This window comes from Ctenocephalides felis, unplaced genomic scaffold, assembly GCF_003426905.1.
Source record: "Ctenocephalides felis isolate EL2017-DRISC unplaced genomic scaffold, ASM342690v1 CF-g0.4_SCAFFOLD_01886, whole genome shotgun sequence".
In the NCBI taxonomy this organism is placed as follows: domain Eukaryota; kingdom Metazoa; phylum Arthropoda; class Insecta; order Siphonaptera; family Pulicidae; genus Ctenocephalides; species Ctenocephalides felis.
This window is the reverse complement of record NW_020538040.1, coordinates 120,571,430-120,582,241: the sequence shown is the minus strand read 5'-3', so window position 1 is coordinate 120,582,241 and position 10,812 is coordinate 120,571,430.

Genomic DNA, 10,812 nt, shown 5'->3' with positions numbered 1-10,812 from the left:
ATTTCAATGCTTTCTAACATTATGTACATAAATAAAGATAACATGAATATTATGTATTGGAATGCAAATGGCATTACTAAAAATACCATTGAATTGAATGATATTTTATTGAATCATGATATTGATATTGCGTTAATTTCTGAAACTCTTTTAAAACCTAACAACAAAATTTATATTCCTGGATTTAAAATAATAAGAAGAGACATTTCAAATTCTGGACAAAGAGGTTTATGTGTGATCATTAAAAATGGTATTAAATTTAGTAGAGTTCGAATCCCAAATTTACAAGCTGCTGAAGCAGAAGCAGTAAATATTATTCTAGACAATCACATTACTACTATTTGTGGAGTTTATTTTCCATGCAATAGATTATTATTATCTGATTTAAAAACATTACTGAATTTAAATGATAAAATTTTAATAGCAGGCGATTACAATTCTAGACATGAGTTTTGGAATTGTATCAACAAAAATTCTAACGGTAAAAAACTATATAAGTTTCTAAGTGATAATATTAATTCTGTTACATTGCATTATACTGTTTCTCCGACCAGATTTCCTGTAAATGAACTCCAAACATCATCTATTATTGATCTAGCTTTAACTAAAAATATTTACACAAATTATTTACCATTTACTATAACAGAAACTAATTCAGATCATAATCCTGTTATACTACCTATACCATACAATAGCATACAAAATTACACAAATCCACATTATAATATGAAGTACAATTTTAAAGAGGCAAACTGGAATAAATTTCGATCCTATATAAATGAAAATATTATGATTAATAAAACCATTAATAACACCAAAGAAATTGATGAATCAATTACGTGCTTAACAAATAACATTCACACGGCGATGAATAAGTTTATTCCTAAAGTTAGTACTATTAATTCATTTTCCCTTCCCAATCACATATTAGATCTAATCAAATATAAAAATAAAATAAGAAGATTTTGGCAGAAAACTAATAATTCTGAAGCAAAGGTACTATTAAATAAATTGATTAAGGACATAACATTAAAAATTAAAGAGCACAAAAATAATATTTGGAGTGATAAACTAAGGAAATCAAATTTAAATCACAATAATATATGGTTTTATGCTAAAAAAATTCACAAAGAAACGTGAAAATATCCCTAATCTAAAATTAAATTCTTTATATGTTTCTGATAATAAAGAAAAGGCTAATTTAATAGCTGATGTTTTTGAAAAAACACACAAGCAAAATGATAATTTAGGGAATGCTAACTTTAGTAATCACGTCCATAGAACAATCAATTCGATATTCCCAACTTCCAGTAATATAATCTCAAATATTAAATTCACTACTCCTAAAGAAATAAAAACTATTATAAAAAATAGAAAATCGAGAAGCACCCCAGGTCCAGATGGAATATCGAATATTATATTAAAGAATCTTAGCAGAAAACCTATTATTCTAATTACTAAAATCATTAACAGCATTTTAAAACATGGTTATTTTCCACCCATTTGGAAAATTTCTAAAACTATACCTATTAAAAAACCGAATAAAGACAGCGATCTCCCCACTAGTTACAGGCCTATCAGTTTATTAAGCCATTTGAGTAAAATACTGGAAAAAGTTATATGTAATAGAATTGATGAATTTTTAACAAATAATAATGTGATACCAAATAATCAGTTCGGATTCAGAAAAAACCATTCCACCCTCCATCCTTTATCCATTCTAACAGAACAAACCATCCTTAATTTTAACAGAAGAAGAAATAGTGCCTTAGTTCTTCTAGATATAGAAAAGGCATTTGATACAGTTTGGTTTGATGGACTAATTTATAAAATGAATGCTCTAAATTTCCCCAAATATTTGATTTGTCTAATTAGAAATTATTTAATTAATAGAAAATTTTATGTTAGTATATACAATTGTAAATCTACGTGTAGAGCCATTACAGCAGGTGTGCCTCAAGGTAGTATTTTAGGACCGATTTTATTTTCCATTTATACATATGATATGCCTACAAAAATCAACACGCAATTATTAATGTATGCGGATGACACTGTAATTTTCACTTCGGGCAAATCAGATAAAGCAATCATTAAGAAATTACAAAGTCATTTGAACCAAATTATAAAATACACAAATAAGTGGAAAATAAAAATAAATATTGACAAAACAGAATCTATATTCTTTACCAAAAGAAGAATTAATCCTACACCCAATATAACCTTGCATCTTAATAATAATATCATACCATGGAGTAGTTCTGTTAAATATTTGGGTGTCATCTTAGACAGAAAACTTAATTTCAATGAACACATTAGTAATAAAATAATTAAATTAAAAAATTTAATATACATATTATACCCATTGCTAAATTATAAAAGTTATATTAATATTGAAAATAAAAAAAGAATTTATATGGCAATAATTAGATCCGCAATGATGTATGCTTCCCCCATTTGGTGTATGACAAACAAACATAATATTAAGAAACTACAATCAGTACAAAATGTGTCATTAAGATTTGTTATAGGTCAAGCAAGGAATCCAATAAATATGCATTATATTAGCACAAAATTCCTACATGATTCCACTAATATACCATTAGTGAGAGATTTTATAACAATTATCTCTGAAAGATTTTATACTAATTGTTTATTTAACTTTAATCTTAATATATGTAATATTGGATCGAACGACAATACATATTGGTACAATAAGTACAAGCTACCATCATCAATAAAAAGATAATCAAGTATAAAATATGACAGAAATCAAATTACTCTTAAACTATTCCTACAGCATATGTTATTAGTCTTTTGACTATATTCCAATCATATATGTAATATGTATTCTTTTTGTTATTATTATTGTAAATATGGTTTTTAGTGATTATTTTTACCATGATTAAAAAATTATTTATAGGTTAAGTTAATTTTTATTAGTTAGTATTAAATATAAGTTTATGTATTTATATCTTAGGATAGTTATACATGTTTATTAAATTGTATAGAAATATGTATGTATAATCTAATATAAATGAAATAAATAAATCTTTAAAAACTAAAACTAAAACTTATGAATTCGAGTTAAAAAAGCTAAATTTGTATACATAGTTGTTGTAAAAGTACCACAATGGTACCCATCCACTAGAATATTTATGATAGAAGCAATTGAAAAAATGAGCAAGAGGCAGATACAAAATAGATTATTTGTACATAATATAAAGTATTTATTTATATTTAAATATTTAAATATAAATATAGAGAAAGGTATTTGAAATGAGAACAACTCAAATGCAAAATATAAATTAACAATAGATTTTGTGCATAATAAATACATAATTCAATTAAAATATTTCTTTCACGTTCATTATTGTTAGTTTATACATTATCGAATAATACGCTAACTTTCATGGGTAAACATTATTATTCGCTAAATGGAGTAGGTACATCATTTTTCAATAATATTATTTAAATTATATTATTAAATGTCTGTCAATAGAGTCTGGGTATATTTCTTTTGAAAAGAGGTAACATTGCGTTTAATGCACTAATGTTTTTTTGATGTGATAACCATTGTCATGAATGACAACAACCAGGAATATTCATACCAAAAGTTCACACAGTTCCCAAAGCCCAAAATTCTCTAAATTAACCGTTAACACCTTAGTTTGCAAAATAAAGATTTGCATCTGTTGCAAACATTGATGTTAAATCAAAATTATTAATATAATTAATATAAATGTTATATGAAAAATCAATGTTTAAATAAAATTAAAACAAACTAAAATTTGCAACAAAAGTCAATTTTATCTCATTACACGTTCGAAATGTACTAATTAACTTCCCGTAGGGCAAGTTATAGTAATCGCAAAAAAATCGAAAATGAAAATTTTTATATATCTTTACGTTTCAGAGGTTTCTGAACATTTTGGCATACCTTAGAAAAAATGGATGTATGTGTGTGTGTGTGTGTGTGTGTATGTGTGTGTATGTGTGTGTATGTATGTACGTGTGTGTATGTATGTGCGGATACAAATTTTCGTCGACGATTTCGGGAACACGGATCAACCGATTTGAATAATTCAAAAAACATTCGATTCGTATTGATAAGGAGACGTGCTGATTAGTTTTTGGCGAAGGCAGGTCTAGCCGTTCCGAAGATACGGGGCAAAAAGTGCCAAAAACGGTACCTTCGTTTTTAGGAGAACGGAGCGTCCGATTTGAATAATTCAAAAAACATTTTACTTGTATTGACAAGATGTATAATTGATCAAATTTTCATGGAGGCAGGTCTAGCGGTTTCGGAGACCTAATGAAAAAAGTAAATAAAAATGCCATTGGGCGGTTAAAAATGATCATTAGACATATGAACATCAAATTATCAGATATTTTATAGAGATTTTAACAATAAGTATATTTTTTTTTACATTTCTATGGGTTCCGTACCAATGCTTATGCGTTAGACGGCGGCGCGGCACTTGCGAGCTTTGACATTTCGTCTCTATGCAGTTCAAGCAGTGCGATTGCTTTGAAAAAAAGTTCAAAATTTCCAAAATATGTCAAAATGAAGAAAACATTTTTTTTAAAAAAAATTTTTTGCCTTCAAAAAAAAATTTTTTTTCTCAAAGAAAAAATTTTTTTTTTCAAATAAATTTTTTTTTTTTCAAAAAAAATGTAATTTTTTGTCAATTTTATAGTTTCTCAAAAATCTATTTTTTTTAAGTAAAATTTTTTCAAAAATGTTAATCGTTTTTAAAAAAATAATAATTTTTGGTACGGGAAGTTCCAGCAATTTGCCTTAAGGCACGATGCCCTAATTGCCTTAAGACAGAATTCCACTTACAGCTAGTTTTTCTCTAATGTTCAAGAAAATCAATGAAGTTCGATTGTCTGGGATACCAAAAAATTTTACATAAATTGCTCGGTTGCCTGGCTGCCTAGTGAATGGGAACCTTTAGCGCTTAAAAAAAATGTGCAAACTGGTGAAAACATATGGTTTCGGAAAGTTATAAAAAAAGGACACGCTTCATTCAGCTATAATGTTATTTGAAAATTGGTCGAGGAATATCCTGGTAATCATTACAAAGCGAAGTTTCCCCCTCTTTAGCAGAAATAGCACTGCAACATATCGAATCCGCAATCTTTAATTCTTACAATAAAACAAATTTTCTATTATCGATATGTTAACGACATAATAACAGCGACTAACATCTTTCGTAAATTATTTTAAATCATACAACAAACATTTGCAATTTACTTTCGAAATAGAAAATAACAATTTCATCAGGTTCCTAGATTTACAGCTTTATCGCGAAAACAATAATATAATCACCAATTGGTATCATAAACCAACTTACTCAGGTCGATAACTAAACTATTTTCTACCACCCTCTCTCTAGTAAAATAGGCACCATAATCAACTTAATAGATCATGCTATACTATTGTCTCATAACAAATTTTTTAAAAACAACCTCTCTCAGTATTACAAATCTTAAGTAAAAATTTTTATCCTCAACATTTGATCCAATCTGTTACCAGAAACAGAATTTTATACCTCCACAACCGCTATAACATTTCAACCTTACCCCTTATAAACGATCTTCACGGATGAAAATAAATCTTCATTAAACACAATATTAAAGTAGTGTTTACCCCAGAAAACTTTCAATATTATTTACTAAATTAAAATCTAAATTTGATACGAAAATTTTGAGTAACTTAGTATACAAACTAGTGTGGCGCATGGCATCGTGTCTTAAAGCAAATTGCTGGAACTTTCCGTACCGTAATTAAATATCTTGGTACGGAACTCAAAAAAATTTACACAAAATGTATACACATTATTAAAATCTCTATAAAATATCTCATAATTTGATGTACATCTGTCCAATAAACCGCCAAATGACATTTTTTCAACTTATTTTTATTGACAGTCCACAAACGCTGCACCTGCCTTTCCAAAAATTTGAACTGTTGAAAAATTTTTGACCGCTTTTTTGAATTATTAAAATCGGACGCTCCATTCTCTTAAAAACTGAGTTACCGTTTTTGGCACTTTTTGCCCCGTATCTTGGGAACGGCTAGTCTTGCCCTATCCAAAAACTAATCAGCACGTTTTATTATCAATACGAATCGAATGTTTTTTTAAAATATTCAAATCGGTTATTCCCTACTATCGAAAATGTCGAGGACGTTTGTTTGAACCAAATACGTGAATTTTAAAATTAAATTTCTTGGTACGAAACCCAAAAAAAATTACACAAAATGTGTACACATTATTAAAATCTCTATAAAATATCTGATGATGTACATATGACCAATAAACATTTTTGACCGCCAAATGACATTTTTTTAACTTATTATTCAAATCGGACGCTTCGTTCTCTCAAAAACTGAGTTACCATTTTTGGTCTTTTTGCCCCGTATCTTTGAAACGGCAAGACCTGCTAGCCAAAATCTACGCAAAAATTTTTCAACACAAAAATAATTAAAAAAATAACAATCAGAATAAAACAACGTTCACAGAATACGTAAATAACCTTCAGCATAACATTGATTTCCTAAACCCGAGTATATTACATTTTGAAACCAATATATTTAAAAGAAGATTTAGTGAAAATTGTCTAATATCGTTAAACAATTTAACAACTAACAAGAGACTTAACAGCTATTCGCTTTGTAATGATTACAAGATATTCCTCGACCAATTTTCGAACATTATAACTGAACGAAGCGTGTCCTTTTTTATTACATTCCGAAATTACATATTTTTACTAGTTTGCACGTTCTTTTAAAAAAATCCTTGTAAACACAATACATTTAGCGTTAAGACTTACAACAACTATGTACATAAATTTAGTTTTTTAACCCTTTGGGTATGGGCGTGTTTCCATACAGAATTGGCCCCACCCTGGTATTTAAATAATTTTGATGCCATTTTATAGGTATTTTTGTGAAAATCCGATATACCAAATTTCAAATCCGTAGCTCATCATTTGGCCGAGATATCATTGAAAATGTGTGAAAGTGGCCCCTTTTTTCAAAGTCGTTTTTTGTCGCAACTGTGAGAGATATCGACAAACCAATAACGCCAATCTATTTACATCGATACTACATTATTAATAACAAATAATGTTAAATAATTATTTTTTAGTGCATAAAAAAGTGAAAATAATTTTTTGTTTTAAATTTTCGGGTAGTGCGGTTGTTTGGACTAATTTTTAATTAGCATCATTAGAAAGGCTATTGAATTTTCTTTTAGTGTGCAAAATTTTGTTTTATTTTATGTGGTAGAACACATTCAACATTTGAAAAAACCTGAGCAAGTACACGCTCGCGCTCATATAACACCCGTGTAAGTCGTCTCTCATTCGCAACGAGTAGCAACAGCATTGCTCGCCGCGCGTCTTGATAAATTAAAACATTTTTAATAAAACACAAGATATATAGATTTATATTTTGAATAATTATATATTTATATGTATATGTATAAAAAAAGGGGACACTTTCGCACATTTTCAATCATATCTCGGTCAAATGATGAGCTACGGATTTGAAATTTGGTATATCGGATTTTCTCGAAAATACCTATAAAATGGCATCAAAATTATTCAAATACCAGGGTGGGGCCAATTCTGTATTGAAACACGCCCAAACCCTTTATAATTAGTTTTAAATGTTTGAACTATACTGATAGCTTAGTTTTACAATTGTGTTAATTAGTGTTAACAAAGCGGATGGTTTCCCAACTCGTGAACAGGAAACGTATAACTGCTCATGTAAAAAACAATGATTTTCTAAATTTATCCCGCAAACACTAAGCGATTGGCCTTGTGACTTGTTAATTGTCATTGCAAACTGGAAATTGCAATCGTTTGAAGTCAAACGGAAGACCAGTCAAAAATCGCCAGCAATTTTTGTTTGAATGGTGAAATTCAGTGCGTGTTCATAATTATTCTTTGCGGCAAGAATTGCTCGTTGACTTAACCGAGCAAAATTCTGATAATTCTCACTAATGTCATTTCTGGAATTTTTAATTACGGTGCGTGAAGTTTTAGCAATTTGCATTAAGGCACGATGCCATTCACCACTAATTTTCTTAGCTATAATCCTTGCGGACCTTTCCAACGAATGCAAAATTGTAGAAATCGGTTCGTACGTTTTGGAGTTAAATCGTCAGAAAGGAAATCCCGACTTATTTTTATATATATATGTAGATATATATATATATATATATATATATATATAACATATATATACTAGCTGACCCAGCAAACGTTGTTTTGCTAATTAAGGTATTTCTAAACAATTTCTAGAATATGAAAAAAAGAATACTTTATTTTAGGAGTGTAAAGATGTGTTGTTTGAATGGTACAGACAATGAGGTATTATAAACACAATAAACCCCAAAATCTACTTGTATAATAATGAATTATATAATTCATAATAACAATATTCATTTGTCCATATTTTGTTAATACAATCAAACTGGAAGTTTTATACATACAAAAATATGGTATAATTCAATCTAAGTCCTTTTTAGTCTTTAGCTATGGTCAATGTTCAGTTGGTCATTTTTGCCCCACACCGATGTAAGTTTTTAAAGTGGTTATATAAAGAAAACTGTTGAATCTCACTCAAAATTATCATTACATTTTATAAAACAATTAAATAGCGTATAGTTAAAATTTATACAACAAAAGGAAATACTTTCGTTATGGATTTTCAAAGATTACCGTTTATCTCCCAATAGCAAAGTCATAAGAATCAAGGTTATAGCTGGTTATACATCTTTTTCCCTCTACTTTCAAATATTATTGTTGAACGATGCTAAACTCGACTGGTTTTTGAGATATTGGTGATGGACTCTATCAACCCCAGATTTTCATATATTACTATCCATTCTTCGATAAATGCATAGAAAAATTTTCCAGTTTATTCTTCAAAATTAGTGGAAAATAACTATTAGTGAATTATATTTCACATTGCATTATCCAATGATTATTGAAGTTTTTTATCTTTTTCAATTTGTAGAGTGATTAATTGTATGGAAAGAGTTCCTTCAAAAATGTAGGTCTTCAAAATTGTAGTGAATCATTTTTCTGCTATACTTGTTCCAGTACCCGAACTGTCAATACATTTAATTGAATGCGAGCATTATAATCAATTTTCAAAATATTTTATTTCAGAGAACTTGTAATTTTGTGCATTGACATTTTTACAGGTGTGTGTTCCAAAGTTATATTATCAACCGAATCTTCTTATTTAAGTAGTGGTCTGTTATATCTGGGAATAAGTTATTCGACAAAATGTCCCCTTTGATCGATTTCAAATTTAGGTTTTTAATTTAAATAATCTAGATAAATTGATGATATAGTCTAGAAAATGTTTTATAAATACTAATAAATATGAAATTATACAACTGAAACTGGGTTTTCCTGTTTTGCAACCGTGTATCCAAATTAGTGGCTTCTTTGTTATCACCATGACTTGTATATAGTATGCTCGGAAAGTAATTGAAAAAGACCCGTTCAATAACAGCATTAGTATCTGAACAACATAAGGAAAAATCTGTAAAAAATTTATTATAAATTTTTCATTGCAAATTGGAATGCTGGAGAAAGTTCTTTCTATGCATTAGAAGGCCTATTTGGATGATGAAATCATGTAAAATCATGTAATGCAAGGTAGTACTGCTGATACTTTCCATTCTGACATTTGTCAAACGCTAAAAATATAAATGTCATGGATCATATAACTACAAAACTCATTCTAGTATTGTAATGAAGAATTTGTATTGTAAAAGATTGTACTGTGAATATTTGTAATAATTATTTCCATATCTAATTAAACTGTACTTATGTTGATGTCACATGTCATAATGCGATCTTTATAAGCAATTTTCAAACAATTTTGTTTCCGAAGATCTTGTATTTGTATGTACACATAATTGAAATTTTTATGAATATGATTTCCAAAATTACTATCTGTGTTATAATCCAATTTTCATATTCATATCGCTGTCTATTTTAACTCGTAATAAGTGATTAGACAAAAATGTCTATGGTAACCCCTTCGATGAATTCCAAATTCAGGATCTCAATTTGAATAACCTAAATGTTGAGAAAATGTTTTGGTAACACATTATTCACATTATAACAATAAGTACTTTTACAGCACAGCGTTTGAAATAAATAGGATGTATCAAAAAAGAATACAGAAGGCAGTGAGCAAACAAATGGTCACTTGAGAATTAAATAAAAACTTTATATAAAATCATAATAAGCATTCTTATTAACATTTAAAAATATATATATTTCCAATAATTACTAAATTTTGAAATTAAAAGAATAACAACACTATCTAACACTGAACATAATCTGTTTTAACTTGTTGAAACCATTTGACATATGAGTAGGCGATTCATCTGTCATCATGAATAATATTGTGTAGGAAGCCATTTTAAATATATACAATTTTATACATATCTTAAGTGTTAATTTGCGGCCAATCGTTGAAATAAAATAAAAAATAATAATGAACTTTTTATTTATACGTTTCGACGCCAAGTAAAAAAGCTAAGCAGTTGTGAAACATCTTTATTTAACCATGGTTACTTTGATCCAGCTTTTTCACAACCATGGTTAAATAAAGCTTTTTTACAGCTGCTTTATTTTTTTCTTTGTGTTACTGCCCGAATCAACATAACTCATCAAATATATATATATATATATATATATATATATATATATATATATATATATATGATAAAGTTTTTAAAGTTTACAGTTGTTATAATGTTTCAAAGTAAA